Source organism: Mustela nivalis (assembly GCF_964662115.1).
Source record: "Mustela nivalis genome assembly, chromosome: 1".
Lineage (NCBI taxonomy): Eukaryota > Metazoa > Chordata > Mammalia > Carnivora > Mustelidae > Mustela > Mustela nivalis.
The window spans coordinates 145,418,147-145,446,070 of record NC_139020.1 but is presented as its reverse complement, the minus strand read 5'-3'; the positions used below and the strand labels follow the sequence as shown (position 1 = coordinate 145,446,070).

The window sequence follows — 27,924 nt, the reverse complement described above, 5'->3', positions numbered from 1 at the left end:
TGAGACCTACTATGAGGTGAGAGTCATTATTTTTTTTTGAGAGTCATTATTAAATGGAATTTTCACTGACTCAGTAACAGGAATTGTGAAGCCCAAATTCTTTATTTTGTGCACAGTAATCCTCTACCTGGGTGCTGATGAGATATGTTTTAATGGATGTGTATGCAGCATATCATGAACAAGATTTAAATTGTAGCATTTGATTAATTTATACATGCTTAGATATTCATGATGTAATGGTGATGGGAATTTTTCTTTTTTTTAAATTTAATTTTATTGTTTTCAGTGTTCCAAGATTCATTGTTTATGCACTACACCCAGTGCTCCATGCAATACATGCTCTCCTTAATACCCACCACTAGGGTCACCTAACCCCTAAACCCCTCCCCTCCAAAACCCTCAGGTTGTTTCTCAGGGTCCACAGACTCTCATGGTTCATCTCGCCCTCTGATTTCTCCCAATTCACTTCTCCTCTCCTTCTCCTAATGTCCTAGATGTCATTCTTTATGCTCCACAAGTAAGGGAAACCATATGATCATTGACTCTCTCCACTTGACTTATTTCACTCAGCATAATCTCCTCCAGTCCCATCCATGTTGATACAAAACTTGGGATTCATCCTTTATGATGGAGATGTAATATTCTATTGGATATATGGACCATTTCTTCTTTATCCATTCATCTGTTGAAGGGCATCTTGGCTCTTTCCAGAGTTTGGCAACTGTGGCCATTCTGCTATAAACGTTGGGGTACAGATGGCCCTTCTTTCCACGACATCTGTATCTTTGGGGTAAATGCCCAGTAGTGCAATTGCAGGGTCATAGTGTAGCTCTATTTTTCATTTCTTAAGGAATCTCCACACTGTTTTCCAAAGTAGCTGCACCAATGTGCATTCCCACCAACAGTGTAAGAGGGTTCCCCTTTCTCCACATCCTCTCCAACATATCTTGTTTCTCATCTTGTTAATTTTGGCCATTCTAACTGGTGTAAGGTGGTACCTCAATGTGGTTTTGATTTGAGTCTCCCTGGTGTCTAATTATGATGAACATTTTCTCATGTGTCTGTTAGACATTTGTATGTCTTCTTTAGAGAAGTGTCTGTTCATGTCTTCTGCCCATTTTTTTGATGTGATTATCTAATTTTTGAGTGTTGAGTTTGAGGAGTTCTTTATAGATCTTGGATATCAGCCCTTTGTCTGTAGTGTCATTTGCAAACATCTTTTCCCATTCTGCAGAATTATTCTTTAGAAAATTCACACCATTAATTGTGACTTGTAGGGCAACATAAATCTGGGGAAACACACAATGCATGACATAAACACACACAATCAAAACCAAAATCACTGCACATGGATTCACATACTAACATACCTACTATCCTGCATGCAAACCTACACTCCCAAGGGAAGTACAGCTGCTTCCAGGGACTGTACAATGTGGGCACAGTTCTTTATCTGGAAAATCCCTTTGTATCACCACATCCCCTATTCTCAGTCCCAGCATGAAGATAGAATTAAGAGGCTCTCAACATGAAACCTGCAAGCCAGCCCCACCTTTCTCATCTCCCAGATTTCTCCTCAGCAAGTGACTAACTCCAAGATACATACCACTCTAACTTTCTACCTATTACAGAAAGAAAACACTGAGTATCAGATTATGCTGTTCTTCCTTGCCCAGCTCTACTCTCATGTTGGTGGCAGGAGAAAAATAGATGGGAAACTGAAAGGGATCAGGGAACAGAAAAGTAAGAAGAGAGAAAATCTACTCATGGACAAGGATAAAGGATAAAGGACAAAGTGGAACACTCTTACACTGTTGGAGAGAATGCAAATTTGGTGAAGCTACTCTGGAAAACAGCATGGAATTTCCTCCATAAGTTAAAGAGAGAACTACTATGACCCATCAATTGCACTCATAATTTTCCAAAGGATGCCAAGTATTGATTTGATGGGGCACTAACACCCCAATGTTTATAGCAATAATGTCCACCACTGCCCAAACATGGAAAAAACCCAGATGTCCATCGATAGATGAGTGGCTAAAGAAGTGATGTAAGGACACCTGGGTGGCTCAGTAGGTTAAGTGTCTCTTCAGCTCATGTCTTGACCCTCGGGTCCTGGGATTTAGTTCCAAGTCAGGTTCCTTACTTAGCAGGATCCTGCTTCTCCTTCTGCATACTGCTTTCCCTGCTTATGCCCTTTCTCTCACTCTCTCTCCTCAAAAAATTAAATCTTAAAAGAAAAGAAGTGATAGAGTGGCTGGTGGCTCAGTTCATTAAGTAATTGCCTTTGGCTCAGGTCATGATCCTGGAGTCCTAGGATCAAGTCCAATCCTGGGCTCCCAACTCCACAGGAAGTCCACTTCTCCCTCTGACCTTCTCCCCTCTCGTGTTCTCTCTCACTCTCTCTCTTAAATGAATAAAATCTTAAAAAAAAAAAGAAGTGATATATACATATAGTGGAATTATGGAGCCATCAAAGTATGAGATTTTCCTATCCACAATAATGTGGTTGGACCTATAGTGTCATATCCTAAGTGAAATGAGTCAGGGAAAGAGAAATATCATATGACTTCTCTCTTATGTGGAATTGAACAAACAAAATCGATGAATATGGGGTATAAAAGAAAAAAGAAATGGAGGGAGATAATCCATCACAAACTCTTTTTCTTTTAAGGTTTATTTACTCATATTTGGATATTTTTCTTTTTTTATTATGTTGTTGGTCAACATAAAGTACATCATCAGTTTTTGATGTAGTGTTCAATGATTCATTAGACTATCTATCGATACTTATATATTATAAATGTAAAGAGAGAGCATTTGGGGAGAGGGGCAGAGGGAAAGAATCTCAAGCAGACCCCCCACTGAACAGGACCTTAATGCAAGTCTTGACCTTATGTCCCTGAGATCACTACCTGAGTGGAAATCAAGAGTCAATCATTTGACCAACTGAGCCACCCAGGTGCTCCCCCAAAATCTTACATATAGAGAACAAACTTAGGTTGCAGGAGGGGAGGCAAGAGGGGGATGGGCTAAATGGTTGATGGGTAATGAGGGGGGTTAAGTGTTGTGATGAGCATTGAGTGTTATATGTAATTGATGAATCTCTAAATTCCTCTCCTAAACCAATATTACACTATGTGGTAACCAACTAGAATTTAAATAAAAACTTGAAAAACAAAAAGAATGTAAAAGCACAAAGAGTGGATTTTCATGTATCCTTCAGACTTTCAGCTGATAAAAGTATTGATGATCAGAGCTTTGAAATATGGCTTGAAATCAGGTAATGTGATGTCCACAATTTTGTTTTTCTTTTTCAATGTTTCCTTGGCGATTCCGTGTCTTTTCTGGTTCCGAATATTAGGATTCGTCCAGCATTTTGAAAAATGTCATTGGTATTTTGATAGGGATGGCATTAAAAGTACAGATTCCTCTGGGCAGCATAGACATTTAGTAATGTTTATTCTTCTGATCCATATGCATGGGCTGTTTTTCCATATTTTTATGTCTTCTTCAATTTCTTTCATGAGTGTTCAGTAGTTCCTCGAGTATAGATCTTTTACCTCTTTGGTTAGGTTTATTACAAGATATTTTATAGATTTTGGTGCTATTGGAAATGGAATTGTTTCTCTAATTTCTCTTTCTACAGCTTCATTGTGAGTGTATAAGAAAGCAACTTATTTTTGTGCATTGATTTTGTATCCTGTCACATTACTGAATTGCTGTATGAGTCCTACTAATTTGGGGATGGAGACCGTTGGGTTTCCACATAGAGTATCATGTCTTCTGTGAGGAGAGAGAGTTTGACTTCTTCTTTGCCATTTTGAATATTTTTTATTTATTTTGTTGTTGTTTCTGTCTGATTGCTATTGCTAGAACTTCTCTTACTATGTTCAACAATAGTGGTGAGAGTGGGCATACTTGTCGTGTTCCTGATCTCAATGGGAAGGCTCTCAGCTTTTCTCCACTTGGAATAATATTCCCTGTGGGTTCTTCATAGATGGTTTTTAGGATGTTGAGGAATATTCCCTCTATCCCTATAGTCTGTAGAGTTTTAATCAGGAAAAGATGCTGTATTTTGTCAAACGCTTTTTCTGCATCAATTGAGAGGACCATGTGGTTCTTCTCTCTTATTTATATATTCTATCACATTGATTGACTTGCAAATGTTGAATCACCCTTGCATTCCAGAGATAAGTTCCACCTGGTCATGATAGAGAATCATTTTAATATACTATTGGGAACTATTAGCTAGGATCTTGTTGAGAATCTTGGCATCCATATTCATCAGGGATATTGGTCTGAAATTCTTTTTGATGGGGTCTTTGCCTGTTTGGGCCTGAAGGTAATGCTGGCCTCACACAAAGAGTCCAGAAGTTTTACTTCTATTTCTTTCTTTCTATCTTTCTTTCTTTCTTTTTTTTTTTTTTAAACTGCCTCAGGAGAATAGACATTATTTCTTCTTCGAATATTTGGTAGAAGTCCCTAAGGAATCTGTTAGGTCTGGACTCTTGTTTTTTGGGAGGTTTTTGGTTATTGCTTCAATCTCATTACTGGTTATGGGTCTATTCCGGTTGTTAATTTCTTTGTTTCAGTCTTGGTAGTTTATAGGTTTTTAGGACTGCATCCGTTTCTTCCAGGTTGCTTAATTTATTGTCATATAGCTATTGATAACAATTTCTCAGAATTGTATTTATTTCTTTGGTGTTAGTCATGATATCTCCCCTTTGATTCATAAATTTATTAATTTAGGTCCTTCTCTTTTGTTTTGGGTAAGTATGGCCACTGGTTTAACCATCTTATTACTTTCCTCAATGAACCAGCTTATGTTCAACCATGTTTCTGTTTTTTAATTCATCGATCTCTGCTCTAATCGTAATTATTTTCCTTCTTGTGCATGGGGTAGGCTTAATTTGTTGTTGATCCTTCAGATCTTTAAGGTGTAAAGACAGTTTGTATACTCAGGATTTTTTATTTTTTGAGTGAGGTTTGGATGGCTATGAATTTCCCCTTTAGGACTGACTCTGCTGTATCACATAGATTTTGGATCAAAGGGTCTTTGTTTGCATTGATTTCCATGAATTGCTTAAGTTCTTCTTTGATATCCTGGTTGACCCAAACATTCTTGAGCAGGGTTGTCTTTAGTTCCCAAGTGTTTGAATTTCTTCCAAACTTTTTCTTGTGATTGATTTCCAGTTTGGTCTGAGAATATGCAGGAAATAATCTCAATCTTTTGGTTTCAGTTGGGCCCTTATTTGTGACCCAGTATGTGGTCTATTCTGGAGAAAGTTTCATGCCAACTGGAGAAGAATGAGTAGTCTGTTGTTTTAAGGTGGAATTTTCTGTGTATATCATTGAGGTCCATATGAGCCAGTGTGTCATTCAAAGCTCTTATTTCTGTGTTGATTTTCTGATTAGATGATCTATTGCTGAAAATGGAGTGTTAAGGTCTTCTACAATTAATGTATTCTTATCAATATGTCTCCTTATTTTGGTTAGTTGGCTTATGTAGTTGGCTGCTCCAATGTTGGGGGCATAGGTATTTACAACTGTTAGATCTTCTTGTTGGATAGACATTTTAAGAATGATATAGTGTCCTTCTGTATCTCTAACTGCAATCTTTAACTTAAAATCTAATTTGTCTTATATCAGAATTGCTACCCCAACTTTCTATTGAGGTCTGTTAGCATGAAAGATGATTCTCCATCCCTTCTCTTTCAGTGTGGTACCTTAGGTTCAAAATGCATCTCTTGCAGACAGCATATGGGTGGGTCCTGTCTTTTTATCTATCTGCAGCTCTGTGCTGTTTTATGGGATCATTGAGGCCCTCCACCTTGAGAGTGATTATTGACTGATAAGATTTTATTGTCATCATGTTGTCTGTGAAGTCCTTGTTTCTATAGGTTATCTCTGTATATCTCTGTTCTCTGTCATGGGGTTTTTCTCCTTTTATAGAACACCACTCCCTTTAATATTTCCTGCAGGGTCAGTTTAGTGGTCACATTCCTTCAGTCAATGCTAGTCCTGGAAGCTTCTTATCTCTCCATCTATTCTGAATGACAACCTTGCTGGATAAAGAATTCTTGACTATTCTTCTAATTGAATATGTCTTGCCAGCCCTTTCCAGCTTGCCTAGTTTCTGTGGACAGGTCTGATATTATCCTTATTTTATTCCCCCTGTAAGGAATCTCTTCTCCCTAACTGCCCTTTAAAATAGTTTCCTTGGTTCTAAGATTTGCAAGTTGTGTCATTGCATGCCTGGGCCTTGGTCTGCCCTCATTGATCTTCAGGGGTGTCCTCTCTGTCACTAGGACATGATTGTTTCATTTGCTAGATTAGGGAAGTACTTGGCTAAGATTTGGTCAAATATATCTTCTAGTCCACTCTCTCTCTTCACCCCTTAGTGGTCCCCAAAATTCTGACAGTGGAACATTTCTTTTTTCTTTTTTTAAAAAGATTTTATTTATTTATTTGATAGACAGAGATCACAAGTAGGCAGAGAGGCAGAGAGAGATGGAGAAGCAGGCTATCCGCTGAGCAGAGAGCCATGCGGGACTTGATCCCAGGACCCTGGGATCATGACCTGAGTGGAACATTTCATGCTGTCATTCAGGTTTCTAAATTTGTTTTCAAGGATTCTAAACTGTTTGTTCCTGCTCCTTCTTTTCTATCAGTTTATCTTCAAGATCACTAATTTGTTCTTCTGCCTCATTTACCCTATATCTAGATGAGATTGTATCTCTTTGATAGCATTTTTAAGTTCTGCCAAATCTGTACTCACTTCTGCCCTTAACAAATCTATGTTGCCATCAATAGTTTTCTCCAATCTGACTATTGTCTTCTTAACTGCTACCTTAAAGTCAATTTGTGACATGTGGCTTAGATTCATATCCATTAGAGGTGCTGGAGAGGACACTGTGTCTGGGATTGTTCTTTGTTGTCATTCTGTTGAGTTGTGGTTAAGGGGAGGCCACCAACCTTTCTGACAAGGGCCTAAACTCTCTCTGTGTGTTTTTGAACACTGTAGAAGGTACATTTTTGTTTGATGAAGTTTCATAGACACATGCCTATGAATTCTCACTGCACACAGTATTGAAGTTTTTATGATTCTTTGTGACTTTGCCTGCTGGTTGCCTTGAACCATATCAATGTCTGCTACATCATGGATACTTGAGATGCATCCATGGCCAACAAATCACCTTTAAGTTTTTTTTTTTTTTATGTTCTCCTTGATTTCACTTCATATCATTACATTTTCTTCTCTTAATTCCAATATATTCTCTTATCCAGTGTAATTTCATTTTTCTCTCTTAATTCCAGTATAATTCGATGCATTATTCCTAGCTCATCAGGATCAGGGTACTCTTAATTCCCTCCACACAGTTTGCCCATCCCTCCACCCAGCTCCACTTTGATAACCACCTCTTTGTTCTCTATGACAAATAGCCTTGTGAAACACAGCATGCTTTGAACTTTTCACTATGTGTCATAGCATTTCTTCTGGAATCCACCCCCACCACAAGGAGGACTCAGTGCAATGCCTATGCAATGGAATCTGAATTCTGAGTTTTCTCTCTGGGATTCTGGAAGATCCAATTCTTCATGATCACAAAGGATCTATGTCTTAATATTGTTGTTCTCAAAAACAAATCCCTTCAGGGCACCTGGGTGGCTCAGTGGGTTAAGCCGCTGCCTTCGGCTCAGGTCATGATCTGCTCAGCAGGGAGCCTGCTTCCTCCTCTCTCTATCTGCCTGCCTCTCTGCCTACTTGTAATCTCTCTCTGTCAAATAAATAAATAAATCTTAAAAACAAAAAACAAAACAAACAAACAAAAAAAAAACACAAATCCCCTCAAAAGACACACCATTACCAGGACTGTGTCATTTTTCATGTCATCTTTGTGGATGGAACCATAAGAAATGTGAGTCTAATTTCAAAGTCAGAGCATCAATCCCTCCATTCAAAACCTCTCATAGGAACTGGTGGGGTTTGTTTTGTTTTGGTTTCACTGAACTACCCTCTGCCTGAGTTATGATAATTGTATTCTGAAATTGTGATTTTTTTTTTTCAATTTAGATGCTCTTATTTTTCTTTGAAATTGAAACATGGAAATCCTCCTGATTATTTCAGTGGGTCTTGTACTTAGAATACTCACTAGTATAATTAATCTCCTTGTTCATTTCCCATAGTTCAGAGGCCTCAACATGAGGGGACAACATTCCATACTCCATTCTGGGGTTTACTTTCTGTTATGATGATGTACACTTAATCACACTGTAAGAGCTTTCCTGAGAGAAAGTTGACAAGGTAGGTCACTTTTAAGGTGTGCAGTTTCATATTTATTGTTTGTGGGGTTTTATTAGCATATTCACAGAATTGTGCAAATCTCAACAATGGGTTCCAGATGTTGTACATTATCCCTGCACCAGAAATCCCTCACAGATGTTTCCCCTAACCTCTAAGGCCCAGGGAAACAGGAATGTATTTTGTCTTTCAAAAAATTTGCTTATTTTGACCCTTTGGTATAAATGAATAATGCAGACTGTTTGTGCCTGCCTGTTTTCAAGGTCCATTGATGTGGTAGCATGAATGGGTTTTTTGTGTCTTTTATTTGGCTGATCAGTATTCCACTGTATCAATACTGCACAGTTTGTTCCTCAGTGGAAGAACATTTGGGTTGATTTCACTTTTGGATGATTATGTATAATGCTTCTAGAAACATTCATGGGTAAGATTTTGTGTGGCCATATGCTGTCAGTTCTTATAGGTATGTCCCTAGGAGGGAGCTGTTGGGTCACGTGATACCTGGGTTGTACTATTTGAATTCCTGCAAGACTCCTTCCCAAACTACAGTACCCTTTTCCATTCCTGCCAGCAGTGCATGGGGGCTCCAATTTCTCCACATACTTGCCAATGCTTATCTGCCTTTTGGATGAGAAATGTCCTGTGGTTATGAAATGACAGGTCACCCTGATTGGGCCTTGGATTTCTTTCATAGCCAACTATTTTTTAAATATCTTTTTTTTTTTTTTTTTTTTTTTTTTTTACAGAGAGAAAGATCACAGGTAGGCAGAGAGGCAGCCAGAGAGAGGGGGGGGAAGCAGGCTCCCCTTTGAGCAGAGAGCCTTATGTGGGACTTGATCCCAGGACCCTGAGATCATGATCTGAGCTGAAGACAGAGGCTTAACCCACTGAGCCACCCAGGTGTCCCATGGCCAACTATTTTTTACTTCTGCTCACGTGGTTCATGTCTTTGGAAAAGTCTTAGAAAAGTGAAACATATAGTTGCAATTTAGTTGGCCCTCAAGCAGGCAGGGGGCCATGTGACTGCATCATTAAAAACCAGCAGGCATTTTAGCATTTGCCCCTTTCTAGATTGACTATTTCTCATTGCTTAGATTTTCTCAAATTAAAAGTGTAAGATTATGTTTCTATCATTTACCTGTTGCTTTCCTTTGTTCAGCAGGAATGTGGTGTAGCTGCTCAGTCCACATTCTTATGCTCAGATTCTTCGGGGGCCTCGCTGTACCTTGTGGAACAAATGCAAATCTTGGAACCTAAGAGGAAACGTTACCCCAGTGTGCTCCCTTCACCACTCTCCCAGATGAGAACAGAAATGGGTCCTTGTGACAGAAACTACTCAGCATCCTCAGCCAGGAGGCCTGCAGCTGCATCAACAAATCCAAAACATTGAGATTCTTGTGGCTAAATACCTAGAATTCCAAATCAATTAGAATGTAGGAAGAGTCTACATGGGTTCTCTTTAGTTGAATCATGTTTGTTGCTGGTTCCATTGTGCTGCCCACTTTAAGAAGAAACCATATCCCTGTGAGAGATTTACGAATTTAGATTTGAGAGGAGGAGGATACATGGACTTGTGCCTGGAGACAGTGTTATGCTCCTTCAGAATGACCCATCACCCTTCAGGTGAGCAAAGAGCTGGAAAGAAACAAATAAGTTTGACCTCGTTCACTGCTAAGCTCCAAGGCTAAAGGGGAAAGTGACCTCCAGACACCCTGTTCACAAATCCATTAGGAGATACAAGTATGTGCAGTGTTTTATGGAAAAAGTGCAGAAGAGTCTAGGGGTATCCCAGTCATGCACCTTAATGTATGAGTGGAGGATAAGATTCCTTAACAGAGCAACATTTAAGGTAGATGATGAGCTTCATGGTCTTATCATTATTCTCAAAGGCCTGTACTCTTCAGGCACCACATAGTGATGGAAGCAGGAGGCCAATATATGCTGACTTGCGTTGGCCCTGTTCAGAGAGATATGTCATGTATCACAGATTTTGGAGCGGTAATCCCACTAGTGGCAATGTTTTAAACTGGTATGTGCATGTGGAAATTTAAAAACCTTGTTGCTATTTCTATCCCTTTCCTTCTTTTTGTGTGTGTATGTGTGTGTGGAGGGGTTGTTGATTACATTTACACCAACGTAACATAAAAGTGGTTCTTTTTTTTTTTAATTTTTAATAACATATAATGTATTATTAGCCCCAGGGGTACAGGTCTGTGAATCACCAGGTTTACACACTTCACAGCGCTCACCATAGCACATATCTTCTCCAAAGTCCATAATCACACCACCCTCTCCCTACCGCCCCCCTCCCCCCAGCAACCCTCAGTTTGTTTTGTGAGATTAGGAGTCTCTTATGGTTTGTCTCCCTCCTGATCCCATCTTGCTTCAATTATTCTTTTTTTATCCCCCAAGCCCCCCCCGCCACGTTGCATCTCAACTTCCTCATATCAGGGAGATCATATAATTGTCTTTCTCCGGTTGACTTATTTCTCCAAGCATAATGCCCTCTAGCTCCATCCACGTTGTCACAAATGACAAGTTTCATTTTTTCTGGCTGCATTATATATATGTATATGTATGTGTGTGTGTCTGTATATATATATATACACATATATATATGTGTATATATATATATAACACATCTTCTTGATCCATTCATCTGTTGATGGACATCTAGGTTCTTTCCACAGTTTTGGCTATTGTGGCCATTGCTGCTATAAACATTCAGGTGCATGTGCCCCTTCGGATCACTATATTTGTGTCTTTAGGGTAAATACTCAGTAGTGTAATTGCTGGGTCATAGGATAGCTCTATTTTCAACTTTTTGAGGAACCCTCCATGCTGTTTTCCAGAGCTTGTTGCACTAGCTTGCATTCCCACCAACAGTGTAGGAGGGTTCCCCTTTCTCCACATCCTCGCCAGCATCTGTCATTTCTTGACTTGTTAATTTTAGCCATTCTGACTGGTGTGAGGTGATATCTCATTGTGGTTTTGATTTTTATTTCCCTGATGCCGAGTGATATGGAGCACTTTTTCATGTGTTTGTTGGCCATCTGGATGTCTTCTTTGCAGAAATGTCTGCTCGTGTCCTCTGCCCATTTCTTGATTGGATTATTTGTTCTTTGGGTGTTGAGTTTGCTAAGTTATTTATAGATTTTGGACACTAGCCTTTTATCTGATATGTCATTTGCAAATATCTTCTCCCATTCTGTCAGTTGTCTTTTGGTTTTGTTATCTGTTTCCTTTGCTGTGAAAAAGCTCTTGATCTTGATGAAATCCCAATAGTTCATTTTTGCCCTTGCTTCCCTTGCCTTTGGCAATATTCCTAGGAAGATGTTGCTGCAGCTGAGCTCGAAGAGGGTGTTGCCTGTGTTCTCCTCAAGGATTTTGATGGATTCCTTTCTCACATTGAGGTCCTTTCTCCATTTTGAGTCTATTTTCATGTGTGGTCGAAGGAAATAGCCCAGTTTCATTTTTCTGCATGTGGCTGTCCAATTTTCCCAACACCATTTGTTGAGGAGGCTGTCTTTTTTCCATTGGACATTCTTTCCTGCTTTGTCGAAGATTAGTTGACCCTAGAGTTGAGGGTCTATTTCTGGGCTCTCTATTCTGTTCTGTGTGTCTATGTGTCTGTGTGTCTGTTGATCTATGATCTATGATCTATTGATCTATGTGTCAGTTTTTGTGCCAGTACCATGCTGTCTTGTAACAGCTTTGTAATAGAGCTTGAAGTCCGGAATTGTGATGCCACCAACTTTGGCTTTCTTTTTCAATATTCCTTTGGCTATTCGAGGTCTTTTCTGGTTCCATATAAATTTTAGGGTTATTTGTTCCATTTCTTTGAAAAAGATTTTGATAGGAATTGCATTAAATGTGTAGATTGCTTTAGGTAGCATAGACATTTTCACAATATTTATTCTTCCAATCCAGGAGCATGGAACATTTTCCCATTTCTTTGTGTCTTCCTCAATTTCTTTTATGAGTACTTTATAGTTTTCTGATACAGATTCTTAGCCTCTTTAGTTAGGTTTATTCCTAGGTATCTTATAGTTTTGGGTGCAATTGTAAATGGGATTGACTCCTTAATTTCTCTTTCTTGTCTTGTTGTTGGTGTAGAGAAATGCAACTGATTTCTGTGCATTGATTTTATATCCTGACACTTTACTGAATTCCTGTATAAGTGATAGCAGTTTTGGAGTGGAGTCTTTTGGGTTTTCCACATATAGTATCATATCATCTGCAAAGAGTGATAGTTTGACTTCTTCTTTGCCGATTTGGATGCCTTTAATTTCTTTTGTTGTCTGATTGCTGAGGCTAGGACTTCTAGTACTATGTTGAATAGCAGTGGTGATAATGGACATCCCTGCCGTGTTCCTGACCTTAGCGGAAAAGCTTTCAGTTTTTCTCCATTGAGAATGATATTCGCGGTGGATTTTTTCATAGATGGCTTTGATAATATTGAGGTATGTGCCCTCTACCCCTACACTTTGAAGAGTTTTGATCAGGAAGGGATGCTGTACTTTGTCAAATGTTTTTTCAGCGTCTATTGAGAGTATCATATGGTTCTTGTTCTTTCTTTTATTAATGTGTTGTATCAAATTGATTGATTTGAGGATGTTGAACCAACCTTGCAGCCCTGGAATAAATCCCACTTGGTCATGGTGAATAATCCTTTTAATGTACTGTTGAATCCTATTGGCTAGTATTTTGGTGAGAATTTTAGCATCTGTGTTCATCAAGGATATTGGTCTGTAGTTCTCTTTTTTGATGGGATCCTTGTCTGGTTTTGGGATCAAGGTGATGCTGGCCTCATAAAATGAGTTTGGAAGTTTTCCTTCCATTTTTATTTTTTGGAACAGTTTCAGGAGAATAGGAATTAGCTCTTCTTTAAATGTTTGGTAGAATTCCCCCGGGAAGCCATCTGACCCTGGGCTTTTGTTTGTTTGGAAATTTTTGATGACTGTTTCAATCTCCTTACTGGTTATGGGTCTGTTCAGGTGTTCTATTTCTTCCTGGTTCAGTTGTGGTAGTTTATATGTCTCTAGGAATGCATCCATTTCTTCCAGATTGTCAAATTTGTTGGTGTAGAGTTGCTCATAGTATGTTCTTATAATTGTCTGTATTTCTTTGGTTAGTTGTGATCTCCCTCATTTCATTTATTATTTTACTTATTTGGGTAAATAAATAAAATTAGTTGTGATCTCCCTCATTTCATTTATTATTTTACTTATTTGGGTAAATAAATAAGATTAGTTGTGATCTCCCTCATTTCATTTATTATTTTATTTATTTGGGTACTTTCTCTTTTCTTTTTGATAAGTCTGGCCAAGGGTTTATCAATCTTATTAATTCTTTCAAAGAACCAGCTCCTAGTTTTGTTGATTTGTTCTATCGTTTTTTTGGGGGTTTCTATTTCATTGATTTCTGCTCTGATCTTTATGACTTCTCTTCTCCTGCTGGGTTTAGGGTTTCTTTCTTGTTCTTTCTCCAGCTCCTTTAGGTTTAGGGTTAGGTTGAGTACTTATGACCTTTCTTGTTTCTTGAGAAAGGCTTGTACCGCTATATAGTTTCCTCTCAGGACTGCCTTTGCTGTGTCCCACAGAGTTTGAACCGTTGTGTTTTCATTATCATTTGTTTCCATGAATTTTTTCGATTCTTCTTTAATTTCCTGGTTGACCCATTCATTCTTTAGAAGGATGCTGTTTAGTCTCCATGTATTTGGGTTCTTTCCAAGTTTCCTCTTGTGATTGAGTTATAGCTTCAGAGCATTGTGGTCTGAAAATATGGAGGGAATGATCCCAATCTTTTGATACCGGTTGAGACCTGATTTAGGACCGAGGATGTGATCTATTCTGGAAAATGTTCCATGTGCACTAGAGAAGAATGTGTATTCTGTTGCTTTGGGATGAAATGTTCTGAATATATCTGTGGTGTCGATCTGGTCCAGTGTGTCATTTAAGGCCTTTATTTCCTTGTTGATCTTTTGCTTGGATGATCTGTCCATTTCAGTGAGGGGAGTGTTAAAGTCCCCTACTATTATTGTATTATTGTTGATGTATTTCTTTGATTTTTTTTTTATTAATTGTTTTATATAGTTGGCTGCTCCCTCGTTAGGGCCATAGATATTTAAAATTGTTAGATCTTCTTGTTGGACAGATCCTTTGAGTATGATATAGTGTCCTTCCTCATCTCTTATTATAGTCTTTGGCTTAAAATCTATTTGATCGGATATAAGGATTGCCACCCCTGCTTTCTTCTGATGTCCATTAGCATGGTAAATTGTTTCCCACCTCCTCACTTTAAATCTGGAGAAGTCTTCAGGTCTGAAATGAGTTTCTTGTAGGCAACATATAGATGGGTTTTTGTTTTTTTATCCATTCTGATACCCTGTGTCTTTTGATTGGGGCATTTAGCCCATTAACATTCAGGGTAACTATTGTGAGATACGAATTTAGTACCATTGTATTGCCTGTAAGGTGACTGTTACTGTATATTGTCTCTGTTCCTTTCTGATCTACTACTTTTAGCCTCTCTCTTTGCTTAGAGAACCCCTTTCAATATTTCCTGTAGAGCTGGTTTGGTGTTTGCAAATTCTTTCAGTTTTTGTTTGTCCTGGAGGCTTTTAATCTCTCCTTCTATTTTCAATGATAGCCTAGCTGGATATAGTATTCTTGGCTGCATGTTTTTCTCATTTAGTGCTCTGAATATATCATGCCAGCTCTTTCTGGCCTGCCAGGTCTCTGTGGATAAGTCTGCTGCCAATCTAATATTTTTACCATTGTATGTTACAGACTTCTTTTCCTGGGCTGCTTTCAGGATTTTCTCTTTGTCACTAAGACTTGTAAATTTTACCATTAGGTGCCGGGGTGTGGAGCTATTCTTGTTGATTTTGAGGGGGGTTCTCTGCACCTTCTGGGTTTTGATGCTTGTTTCCTTTGCCATATTAGGGAAATTCTCTCCAATAATTCTCTCCAATAGACCTTCTGCTCCCCTCTCTCTTTCTTCTTCTTCTGGAATCCCAATTATTCTAATGTTGTTTCGCCTCATGGTGTCACTTATCTCTCGAATTCTCCCCTCGTGGTCCAATAGCTGTTTGTCCCACTTTTGCTCAGCTTCTTTATTCTCTGTCATTTGGTCTTCTGTATTGCAAATTCTTTCTTCTGCCTCATTTATCCTAGCAGTGAGCACCTCCATTTTTTTTTTGTTATAGCACAACTTACATATTTCAAATGGACAAAAAATTAGTATCATTTACAGTATCTTAAGATAAATTGCCTTTGAATGGGAGCTTCCTTTCCAGTACTTTGAGGTCTACAAGACGTATCTAGAAAATGTACTACTGTGGAAAATGACTGCTTAAATCGAATGGGGGAGGGGGGCGGGCCTGTGGTTTCTCTTTTTGATTAATTGCTGTAACACTGTCCTTCAGGCGGCTGAGGGAGTTTCATGTTTTCTTTAGACATCATTAGGCGCCAGAGCTCTTGCAGGACAACTTTGGTTGTTATATGAATTCTGCCATTTTGCTAGCACTGATATGGCTCTTGGGTCCACCACTCCATTAGAACTATTAACTCCATTCATATTCATTTTTGTTATAAATCTTACAAAAGGGGGTGCTTCTGGGTATTTAGGTCCACATTCCATTTTAAGGCTGTATATTCGGTTTTCATAAATTGTTCTTGGAGGCCCAATTATCATCTCTGTCCATCTTGTAAGTGTCATGTCTTCGTCATCTTCTAGACCCCAGCAAACTGTGCCATCTCCTACTCCTTTCTGGCCTTCTTCCAGTTCTTCCAACAGTCGAAAATTGCGAGGGACTTTTACTCCCGAGCCCGTGGTGGCTGCCATCTTGCGTCGCTCTTGCTGGAAGGCCGGCCCCTTCTTCCTAACACCTCCATTTTTGATTGCACCTCATTAATAACTTTTTTGATTTCAACTTGGTTAGATTTTAGTTCTTTTATTTCTCCAGAAAGGGCTTTTATATCTCCCAAGACGGTTTCTCTAATATCTTCCATGCCTTTTTCGAGCCCGGCTAGAACCTTGAGAATCATCATTCTGAACTCTATAGCTGACATATTACCAATGTCTGTATTGATTAGGTCCCTAGCCTTCAGTACTGCCTCTTGTTTTTTTTTTGTTGTTGTTGTTTTGTTTTTGTTTTTGTTTTTTTTTTGTGGTGAGTTTTTCCGCCTTGTCATTTTGTCCAGATAAGAGTATATGAAGGAGTATATGAAGTAAAATACTAAGAGGCTGGCAAAGACCCCAGGAAAATACGCTTTAACCAAATTAGAAGAGACCCCAAATCGTGGGGAGGAGAAAGGGGATAAAAGAGGTTCAGAAAAAAAAAAAAGAAACAATTAAAAAAAGAAAACGAATAAAGAAAAAATATACATATGGTAGATAAACTAGTTTAAAAACGTTAGAAAAGAGTAAAAGTTAAAAAAAATTAGGAGCAGAAGAAAAAAAATTTGAAAAAAAAATTAAATTAACTGGAAGATTGATGAATCATGGGGAGAAAGCCATGAGTTCAGTGCTTTGCTTTCTCCTCCTCTGGAATTCCGCTGCTCTCCTTGGTATTGAACCTGCACTCCTTGGTAGGTGAACTTGGTCCTGGCTGAATTTTTTGTTGATCTTCTGGGGGAGGGGCCTGTTGTAGTGATTCACAAGTGTCTTTGCCCCAGGCGGAATTGCACCGCCCTTACCAGGGGTCGGGCTGCTGAGTAATCCTCTCGGGGAACACTTTCCATAGAGTTCCGCAGGACGGAAATGAAAATGGCGGCCTCCCAGTCTCAGGCCCATAGGAGCAGAGAGCTCAGAGCCCCACTCCTCAGTGCGCCATCAGAGAATAGTGCCCAATTACTCCTGTCTCCCTGGCCTCTGGCCGCACTCCAGGCTCACCGAGCCTGCGGCCGTTCAAAGTAACCCCGAGCTGAGAGCTCACTCCTCAGCTCTGTCTCTGTAGCCGGCTTCCCTGTTCTAATACCTACAAGCTCTGCGACACTCAGACACCCCCGATCCTTCTGTGACCCTGCGGGACCTGGGGCCACGCTGAACCCGCATGGGCTTCACCCCGGTTTACCCTCTGGAGCGAAGTCCCTCAGTGGAACAGACTTTTAAAAGTCCCGATTTTGTGCTCCATCGCTCTGCCACTTGCCGGGAGCCAGCCCCTCCCACCTGCAGTCTATCTTCCCGTTGTTTTGGATTCACTTTTCCTCCAGTCCTGCCTTTCAGAAGGTGGTTGATTTTCTGATTCTAGTGTTGCTGTTCTTCTCTTTGATCTCCCATTGGATTTGTGGGTGTTTGCAATCTTTAGATAAGCTATCTAGCTGATCTCCTGCTACCTGAAGTAGTCTCAGCCTGCTACTTCTCCACCATTTTGACTCCTCCCCCACATAGTCCACAAATTTTATAAAGGTGTACATACATTTTAATTTATTACAAAATATTTGAAAATTCTTTTGAGTGTTCTGTTTTTGATCCATGTGATGCTTAGTCTCCAAATATTTTGGAATTTTCTAGATATCTTTCTGTTATAGCCTTCTATGTTTATGTTCTTTGGGGTCTAAGAACATAATTTGTATGAGGTCTGTTGTATTAAATTTTATGAGGCATTTTTTTAAACCTCAGAATATGGTTATTCTGGTGACTGTTTCACTTGAGTTTGGGAAGACTTTGTATTCTCCTGTGGCTAGATACAATATTACATAATTGTCATTTAGATTCAGTTGATCAAAGGTACTGTTCAACTCATCTTTAAGGACTTTGTGCATGATGGAATGTATCAATTACTGAAAGAGTAGTGTTTCATGCTGAAATAGTGAATTTGGGTATCGAATGTCCGTCCATCAAGGGAATGGATTTTTCCATTTTTCTTTCCCATCGTCAACAGTTGCTGTGTCGCATACATTGATGCTGTATTGTCAGATGCATGTAGGTGAAGGATTGTTCATGTCTTACAGGAGAATGGACCCCCTCCTCTTAGGTAAGTCCTTTCTTTATCCCTGCTCATTTTCCTGGTTCTGAAGTCAGCTTTGTCTGAAATAAATGTAGCTACTATGGTTTACATTTCATTTGTGTTATCATGGTGGCCTAATTTTTTCTCCTTTTTTCTTTTAACTTGTCTGTATTGTGATAATTAAAGTGTGTTCTGGTGGTTTCTTCATGGCTTCACCAACCATGAAGGTGGTACTTAGGTCTTTAAAATCCATTTTGATGCTCTGTCTTTTTTTTTTTTTAATAACCCCCATGGGACCAACTTGGATTGGATTTATTGGGATTTATTGCTTCTGGATTTGTTTGCTTGTACTAAGTCATAGTCTACAAAAGAGCAATTTTTAAAAATATTGAATTTCATCTTATTTTTTCAGTGTTCCAAGATTCATTGTTTATGTACCACACCCAGCGCTCCATGCAATACATGCCCTCCTTAATACCCACCACCAGGCTCAGCCAAAACCCCACTCCCTTCCAAAACCTTCCAGTTATTTCTCAGGATCCACAGTCTCTCATGGTTCATCTCCCTGTCCAATTTTCCCCACCTCACTTCTCCTCTCCTTCTCCCAATGTTCTCCATGTTATTCCTTATACTCCACAAGTAAGGGAAACCATATGATCATTAACTCTCTCCACTTGATTTATTTCACTCAGAATAATCTCCCCCAGTCCCATACATGTTGATACAAAACTTGGGATTCATCCTTTATGATGGAGGAGTAATATTCCATTGGATATATGGACCATATCTTCTTTATCCTTTCATCTATTGAAGGGCATCTTGGCTCTTTCCAGAGTTTGGCAACTGTGGCCATTGCTGCTATAAACATTGGGGTAAGATGGCCCTTCTTTCCGCAACATCCGTATCTGGGGTAAATGCCCAGTAGTCAATTGCAAGGTCATAGGGTAACTCGATTTTTCATTTCTTAAGGAATCTCCACACTGTTTTCCAAAGTGGCTGCACCAACGTGCATTCCCACCAACAGTGTAAGAGGGTTCCCCTTTCTCCACATCCTCTCCAACATATCTTGTTTCTCATCTTGTTAATTTTGGCCATTCTAACTGGTGAAAGGTGGTACCTGAAGGTAGTTTTAATTTGAATCTCCCTGGTGGCTAATGATGATGAACATTTTTTCATGTGTCTGTTAGCAATCTATACTTTCAATGCCATCCTGATCAAAATTCCACCGGTATTTTTCAAAGTGTGGGAACAAACAAAGTTTGTATGGAACCAGAAGAGACCCTGAATTGCTAAGGAAAAGTTGAAAAAGAAAAACAAAATTGAGGGCATGAAGTTGCCTGATTTCAAGCTTTACTACAAGGTTGTGATTACCAAGACAGCATGGTACTAGCACAAAAATAGACATACAGACCAGTGGAACAGAGTAGAGAGCTCAGATATGGACCTGCAACTCAAATAGTCAAATGGTGTTTGACAAAGCAGGAAAAAAATATCCAGGGGAAAACAGACAGTCTCTTCAATAAATGGTGTTGTGATTGGACAGCTATATGGAGAAGAATGAAACTTGACCATTCTCTTACTCCATACACAAAGATAAACACAAAATGGATAAAAGACCTCAACATGAGCCAAGAAACTATCAAAATCCTAGAGAAGAACATAGGCAGTAACCTCTTCGACATTGACCACAGCGACTTCTTTCAAGACATGTCTCCAAAGGCAAAGGAGACAAAAGCGAAAAAGAACTTTGGGGATTTCATTAAGGCCAAAACCTTCTGCACAGCAAAGGAAACAGTCTACAAAACAAAGAGGCAACCCACGGAATGGGAGAAGATATACACAAATGGCGCTACAGAGAAAGGGCTGATATCCAAGATCTCTAAGGAACTCCTCATAATCAACCCCCCAAAAAAACAGATAACACGTCAAAAAATGGGCAGAATACATGAACAGACACTTTTCCAATGAAGACACATAAATGGCTAACAGACACATGAAAAAATGTTCATCATCGTTAGCCATCGGGGAGAATCAAATCAAAACTACATTGAAGTGCCACCTTAGACCAGTTAGAATGGCCAAAATTAACAAGATGGGAAACAACAAGTGTTGGAGAGGATGTGGAGAAAGGGGAACCCTCTTACACTGTTGGTGGGAGAGCATGTTGGTGCAGTCACTTTGGAATACAGTGTGGAGACTCCTTAAGAAATGAAAAATAGAGCTACCCTATGTCCTTGCAATTGCACTACTGTACATTTACCTCAAAGATACAGATGTCATGGAAGGAAGGGCCATCTATATACCCCAATGTTCATAGCAGCAATGGCCACAGTTGCCAAACTCTGGAAAGAGCCAAGATGTCCTTCAATAGATCAAAGGATAAAGAAGATATGGTCCATATATCCAATGGAGTATTATGCCTCCATTAGAAAGGATAAATACTCTTTTATTTACTGTATAAAGATGGTTCCTATTTATTTTGTTTCATATTTTTATTTAAATTTTAGCTAGGTAATGTATAGTGTGCCATATTGGTTTCAGGAGTAGAATTCAGTGATTCATCACTTGCACAAAATAATACTCTGTACTCATCATTTAAAGTGCCCTCCTTACTACCTTTCACCCATCCTCCCAGTCTCACCCACCTCCCTTTATCAACCCTCAGTTTTTCCTCTCTCTCTCTTTTTAAAGGTTTTATTTATTTGAGGCAGAGAGAGGCACACACACAAGTGGAGGGAGGAAGGGGCAAAGTAAGAGGGAGAAAGATACTCCCCGCTGAGCACAAAGTCAGATGCAAGATCCCATTACAGTACCCAGAGGCTATCCTTAACTGAATGAACCCAAGTGCCCCTTGTTCTCTATTGTTAAGAGTATCTTATGGTTTGTTTCGCTCTCTCTGCCCCCCCAATATGGTCATATGTGTTTTTTTTTTTTTTCTTAAATTCCACATATGGGTGAAATCAGATGGTATTTGTATTTCTTGGACTGATTTATTTTGCTTAACATAATACACTTTAGCTCCATCCACGTCATTGCAAATGACAAGATTTCATACTTCTGATAGCTGAGTATTATTCCACTTTAAATATATGCCACATCTTCTTTAGCCATTCACCAGTCAATGGACATTTGGGCTCTCTCCATAATTTAGCATTAATAATGCTGCCATAAATACTGGGTGCATGTATACCTTTGGGTCTGTTTTTTGTTTTTGTTTTTGTTTTTTTTGTATCCTTTGAATAAGTACCTAGTAGTGCAATTGCTGGATACAAAACCCACAGATTACTTCCCAGAGTCCATTGTCTCTCATGGTTCATTGCCTCCCAATTTCCCCCTTTCATTTTTCCTTCCTCTTCCTAATGTTCTCCATCCTACTCCTTGTGTTCCACAAATAAGTGAAATGCATGATTGTCTTTCTCTGCTTGACTTACTTCATTTAACATAATCTTCTCCAGTTCTAGCCATGTTGATGCAAGTGTTGGGTATTCATCTTTTCTGATGGCTGAGTAATATTCCATTGTATATATGGGCCACATTTTTTTTTAATTTTTTTCAGCATAACAGTATTCGTTATTTTTTCAACATACCCAGTGCTCCATGCAATCCATGCCCTCTATAATATCCATCACCTGGTACCCGACCTCCCACCCCACTGCCACTTCAAACCCCTCAGATTGTTTTTCAGAGTCCATATTCTTTCATGATTCACCTCCTTTTCCAATTTACCCCAACCCCCTTCTAACTCCCCATGTCCTCCATGCTTTTTGTTATGCTCCACAAATAAGTGAAACCATATGATAATACTCTCTCTGCTTGACTTATTTCACTCAGCATAATCTCTTCCAATCCCGTCCATGTTGCTACAAAAGTTGGGAATTTGTCCTTTCTGATGGAGGCATAATACTCCATAGTGTATATGGACCACATCTTCCTTATCCATTCATCCATTGAAGGGCATCTTGGTTCTATAATGAACTCCTCAAACTCAACACACACAAAAAAGACAATCATATCAAAAAATGGGCAGAAGATATGGACAGATACTTCTCCAATAGAAACATACAAATGGCTATCAGACATATGAAAAAATGTTCATCACTAGCCCTCAAGGAAATTCAAATTAAAACCACATTGAAATGTCACACCAGTTAGAATGGCCAAAATTAGCAAGACAGGAAACAACATGTGTTGGAGAGGATGTGGAGAAAGGGGAACCCTCTTATACTGTTGGTGGGAATGCAAGTTGGTGCAGCCTCTTTGGAGAACAGTGTGGAGATTCCTCAAGAAATTAAAAATACAACTTCCCTATGACCCTGCCATTGCACTACTGGGTATTTACCCCAAAGATACAGATGTAGTGAAAAGAAGGGCCATCTGTACCCCAATGTTTATAGCAGCAATGGCCACGGTCGCCAAACTATGGACCACATCTTTATCCATTCATCTCCTGAAGGGCATCTCAGCTCCTTTCACTCTTTGGCTCTCATAGACATTGCTGCTATGAGCATTGTGGTGCATGTGGCTCTTATTTTCACTACCTCTGTATCTTTGGTGTAAATACCCAGTAATGCGATTTCTGGGTCATAGGATAGCTCTAGTTGTAGCTTTTTGAGGAACCTACATAATGTTTTCCAAAGTGGTTGTGCCACCTTCCATTCCCACCAACAGTATAAGAGGGTTCCTCTTTCTCCACATCCTACCCTTCTTTCCACTGATAAATGTGCTTTAAATTGGCAACACCCTCTTCTTTATATGATCATGTTCACTTGTAATTTGGTTGGGGGCTGGGCACATGACTTCCATGGCAAGTTCTCACAGCCACAGGATCAGAAGGGGTGTGATTAGAAGTTTAGGATTAGGAGCCAGAGCACACATATAATCCCACAGTGTTGCTTATCTGAAATATGTTTGGAAAGAACCAATTATGTGTTTTTTACCCAACACTGGTGAACACATATTCTTTCTTCATTACTCAGAGAATAACCATTCTTCCATATACAGAGAGAGAAGGGAAGATGTTCAGGGAATTCACACAAATGAGCTAACCTAGAGCATAGATTTGCTGTGTACAGGGGGAAAATAAACATACATCACACAGAGTGTAAGAAAAAATATATATAATTCAAAAATCACATGCTGGGACAAAGAATATATGACATTTGAAACTCAATATTCTACTATTGCTTATTTTCTTCCTCTGCAAGTAATTTTCATTGTTTGTTCTAGAAATGTCTGGTAGCTCAGTAGTAGAAATGGAGATGGTGTTTTAGACCAAGAAGGAATCTTCTCTTTATTCACCACATGCTAGCTTTATTCCCTGAATCACAGAAATTTTCTGTCAGCTCTGTTTGGCTTGCAGGATATTTTCTCTCACAGAATTTGTTAAACAGAATAACACTGTGTGAGCCTGGGATCAGTTTGTAAAACAAATCTGTCCTCCTAAGGCCACACATGCCTATGGAGACAGACACTGAACACAGCACCTGGACCCATGCTGTGTAGAGGCACAATCACTTGGAAAACTGTACATGGGAATGTGATGATATATCCTGAACCCTTCAACTGTCACGCTCTGTCCTGAGAGGAAGCTTAGTAGGAATAGGTGAAGAGGCTCCCCACAATGGGAAATCTGAATTGTTGTTCTACAGGTAAGTAAATATTCATGTTCTAAGGGCTGTTCCATCAAATGAACTAGGTAACTCTCACTGTTACACTTAACTTTTTTAATTTGTGCCCTCCCAGTGGTCTATGGGGTTATCTAAATGTATATTATAATTTTCATATTATTGTACAGCTGTCATTCTTCTATCAAGCTGACTGCTTTTACTTTCTTCTGATATTTAGGAAAATGTTTTATTTACAATTACCAGTGTTGAACACACTCTTACAGAGAAAACACACAGAAACACACCACACTGCCTTCAACAGATCAGGAGGATGTTGTCACTGCAGCAATAGTCATTACTTTTAGAGAATTAAAGAATTACCAGTCAAGTCTTCCTCAATGTACATGTCAGAGTCTGAGGACAATTATTAGCAGTCTGAACACAAGGGGTTTTCATAAGGAATGAAACTGGAAATTCTTATGGGATTTTTGTGGGTTACTGTGGACACATTTGTTGGCTGTTTGAGTGATGCTGGGGACTGTTGGTGAGAAGGGACAGTATCATTGCCTCAGTGAAATGAATATTTCGCAACTGACCTTTGGAGTATCTGCCCAATGTTCTCAAATAGAGTCCAGGGGTGGGATCTCCAGGCTGTGCCTATAGAGGGAATCTTCTAAGAGGAGGCAGGAGCTTGTTCCCTGCCATTGTGTGATTTGGAGAGGATGAGCAATACTGAGACTCAGGACAGGATGTGTAGGAGCAGGATGTGTAGCTGCACACTGAGCCAGGGTAGCCAGGTACCTTCTTGGGTAGGCCTTAGTCCAAGTCCCTGAGATCTTTGCCAGATCAAAAGCAAGTCGCTGAGAATCACAGATTTAATTCATTACACCATTCTGGAGTCAGGGACTGATTCATAGAGTTATAAGGCTGAGTTAAGATTTGGATTTTTCTCTGGCCAGACGCTTCTTCCAGGGCACCCACCCTATGCAATAGAAAGCTTGGGGCAAGACGCTTGGAGAAACTGATGGGAGTCATGATTCAGGGGTCTAGGGCATTTTCACAAGGGCCTTAGGCAGGTCTCAGGTGGTCAGGGATACCCTTGCCCTGGATCTAACTACATTCCTGCTCCAGATCCATCATTCATCACTGTGGCTACTCTGGGAAATTTTCTTCTGCTCCTTCCATTTTAACTTCCCTAATTTTCAATAATCCTGATGAATTTTCCAGCAGCTTCACTGTAAAACATGGGTGAGGATCCCTGCTTGCCGCCACATTAACAATGCTGATGTGAGATCACATCAGACAATAGTACATATTCCCCATGAGCTGTGACATATCACTCCCACGTAAAGGCTAAGGAGTAAGTTTCCATCTTCCCTTGCTGTGGAGCCATCCAACTTCCCTATCTGGCATCACCCATTACCAAGTGTCCAGCTCATTCTCTAATCATTCAATAGCTGAACACTTACAAAACAATGGTCAAACACCAGTTCTTTCCTTTCTTATGGCTTTACTTGGGCCAAATAAATTGTTGCCTCATTTCCACATCCTAGATGAGGGAACTGAGGTACAGGGGTGTCCCCGTAATCTCTGGGGGACATGGTCCTCTGAAGTGGAGTGTGAACCTAGGCAATCACATATGCTCACTCTGCTGTATGGTGTTTCTCTAGTGTCTCAGCTAAAGAAATCTATTTGCCCATAAAACCTGTCTGTTGGGGGTTTTAAGTGCACACATACACTGTACCATCTTCATAACTCCTACTCTGATCCACGAGTCTCTGCTGTGCAGCTGAGGAAGAAGTGGTCAGAGGACTGAACCATGTATAAAGTATGATGAATTTTTCTCTGGTCTTCAGCCTGAAGGTCGTCAACAGCCCTCTCCTCTGTTACCTGTTGCTCAGGCTTATGCCAGACGACACAGACAATGATGTGCCAGCCAACTCGGGAAAATCACCTGTCATCAATAGACAGACTGGACAAGGTCACTTCTGGCCCCACAATAAGGTCCAATCCACTGATGAGTCAAAGGAATGTATTGTGGAAATTTCTTCATGACGTTGATCCAGAGTACTCTCGCTCTCACTAAGCACCTTATGTTAATGAAAAAACAACAACAAAAAAAAATGTGATGGAACATTTTTCTGTAATTTCATGTGTACAAATTTAAATTTACTAAGTGAACTGGTGTTAGTATTGAACTCAAAGTTGGGTTCAATCTTATAGGAAACAACAAGGAAAAGTGAATTGGGGGAAATTGGAGGGGGAGACAAAGCATGAGATACTGGACTCTGAGAAACAACCTGAAGGTTTTGGAAGGGAGGGGGTGGGGGAATGGGTTAGCCTGGTGGTGGGTATTAAGGAGGGCACATATTGCATGGAACACTGGGTGTGGTGCATAAACAACGGAATACTGAAAAAAAATTTTTTTTAAATTTAAAAAGGGGGGGATGGGAGAAGGGGGGTGGGGTTATGGACATTGGGGAGGGTATGTGCTTTGGTGAGTGCTGTGAAGTGTGTAAACCTGGCGATTCACAGACCTGTACCCCTGGGGATACAAATATATGTTTATAAAAAATAAAAAATTAAAAAGGGAAACAACATCTCTAGGTAAATCTTAGAACTTATCTGAATCTGGAATATAGGGAGATATAGATCTCTCCCTGAATCGCTGTTTCCAAACTTTTAAAACTTACTAGATAGGATTCAGACCAGGTTTAGATGAACATAAAGCTGAACATATAATACAGAAAATTTCCATTAGCTAGGCCTCCAGTTCCCCCTAGGAATAACTTCTTACTTGGGGGTGGTACATTTTTTACAATCAGTGCAACCACATCGATGTATTTTTATTCATTCTCAGTGCATAATTGACACTATAACGCATTCTTTGTGATATGACGTAGTATGAGTTTTGACAAATGCATATGTTGAGGATTCCCCAATATGGCAACATATACAATCTTTACACTTACGTTCCTAGCAGCATGAATCACACAACTGGAATTTGCAGGCGGAGAAAGACATATATTGTAGGATTCCACTAAGAGGTACTAAGGCCTAGAGGCAGGGGGGAAGGTGGAGCTATTTCCTCATGGGTGCTGAGGTATTTTTAACCCAGTGAAACAGTTTTGTGGGTAAATTGTAAGAATGGATACAAAGATATCGAAGAGATTACTGCCTATGTTCTCCTCTAGGATTCTGATGGATTCCTATCTCACGTTGAGGTCTTTGCACTCCTGGGTATTTACCCCAAAGATACAGATGTAGTGAAAAGAAGGGCCATCTGTACCCCAATGTTTATAGCAGCAATGGCCACAGTCTCCAAACTGTGGAAAGGACCAAGATGCCCTTCAACGACGAATGGATAAGGAAGATGTGGTCCATATACACTATGGAGTATTATGCCTCCATCAGAAAAGATGAATACCCAACTTTTGTAGCAACATGGACGGAACTGGAAGAGATTATGCTGAGTGAAATAAGTCAAGCAGAGAGAGTCAATTATCATATGGTTTCACTTATTTGTGGAGCATAACAAATAGCATGGAGGACATGGGGAGTTAGAGAGGAGAAGGGAGTTGGGGGAAATTGGACGGGGAGGTGAACCATGAGAGACTATGGACTCTGAAAAACAATCTGAGGGGTTTGAAGTGGCAGGGGGGTGAGAGGTTGGGGTGCCAGGTGGTGGGTATTATAGAGGGCACGGATTGCATGGAGCACTGGGTGTGGTGAAAAAATAATGAATACTATTATGCTGAAAATAAATAAAAAATAAACTAAAAAAAAAAAAAGAATGGATACAAAGAATTTTGAATGACATTAACACTCCTGAGGGTATGCTTACAGATGATTAGAAACATAAATACTATGAATATTACATCCCAGGAAAGCAAGGAGAAACCAAAGGACTAGCTGATGAAAAGAGAACCTGTATTACTGTACACATGGAAGTTGAAATAGTCCTTTACTATGTGGAGAAGAGGGAATTTACACTGGGTAGGATGCATCACGGGACTCTGCCATGGAAACAAGGCATGCAGTTCGTGTTTGCCGTACTT

General features: G+C 39.7%; 1 protein-coding gene, 1 long non-coding RNA gene and 1 pseudogene across 4 annotated transcripts in view; 1 reads left to right on the top strand and 2 right to left on the bottom strand.

Annotated features, from left to right (window-relative positions):
* The window catches only part of ZNF662 (zinc finger protein 662), an 88,051-nt gene that overhangs the window by 49,666 nt on the left and 10,461 nt on the right, over positions 1 to 27,924 (top strand). The gene's annotated exons all lie outside the window — the stretch shown is intronic.
* Positions 15,650 to 16,185, bottom strand: LOC309846182 (ubiquitin-conjugating enzyme E2 variant 1 pseudogene; annotated as a pseudogene). The gene has a single exon. The product of its transcript is annotated as a ubiquitin-conjugating enzyme E2 variant 1 pseudogene (transcript).
* The window catches only part of LOC309861618, a 40,719-nt gene continuing 36,176 nt past the window's right edge, over positions 23,382 to 27,924 (bottom strand). Inside the window, exon 5 of the long non-coding RNA XR_014310053.1 lies at positions 23,382 to 25,956. This is a non-coding gene — a long non-coding RNA (uncharacterized lncRNA). The remainder of the gene's footprint in view (positions 25,957 to 27,924) is intronic.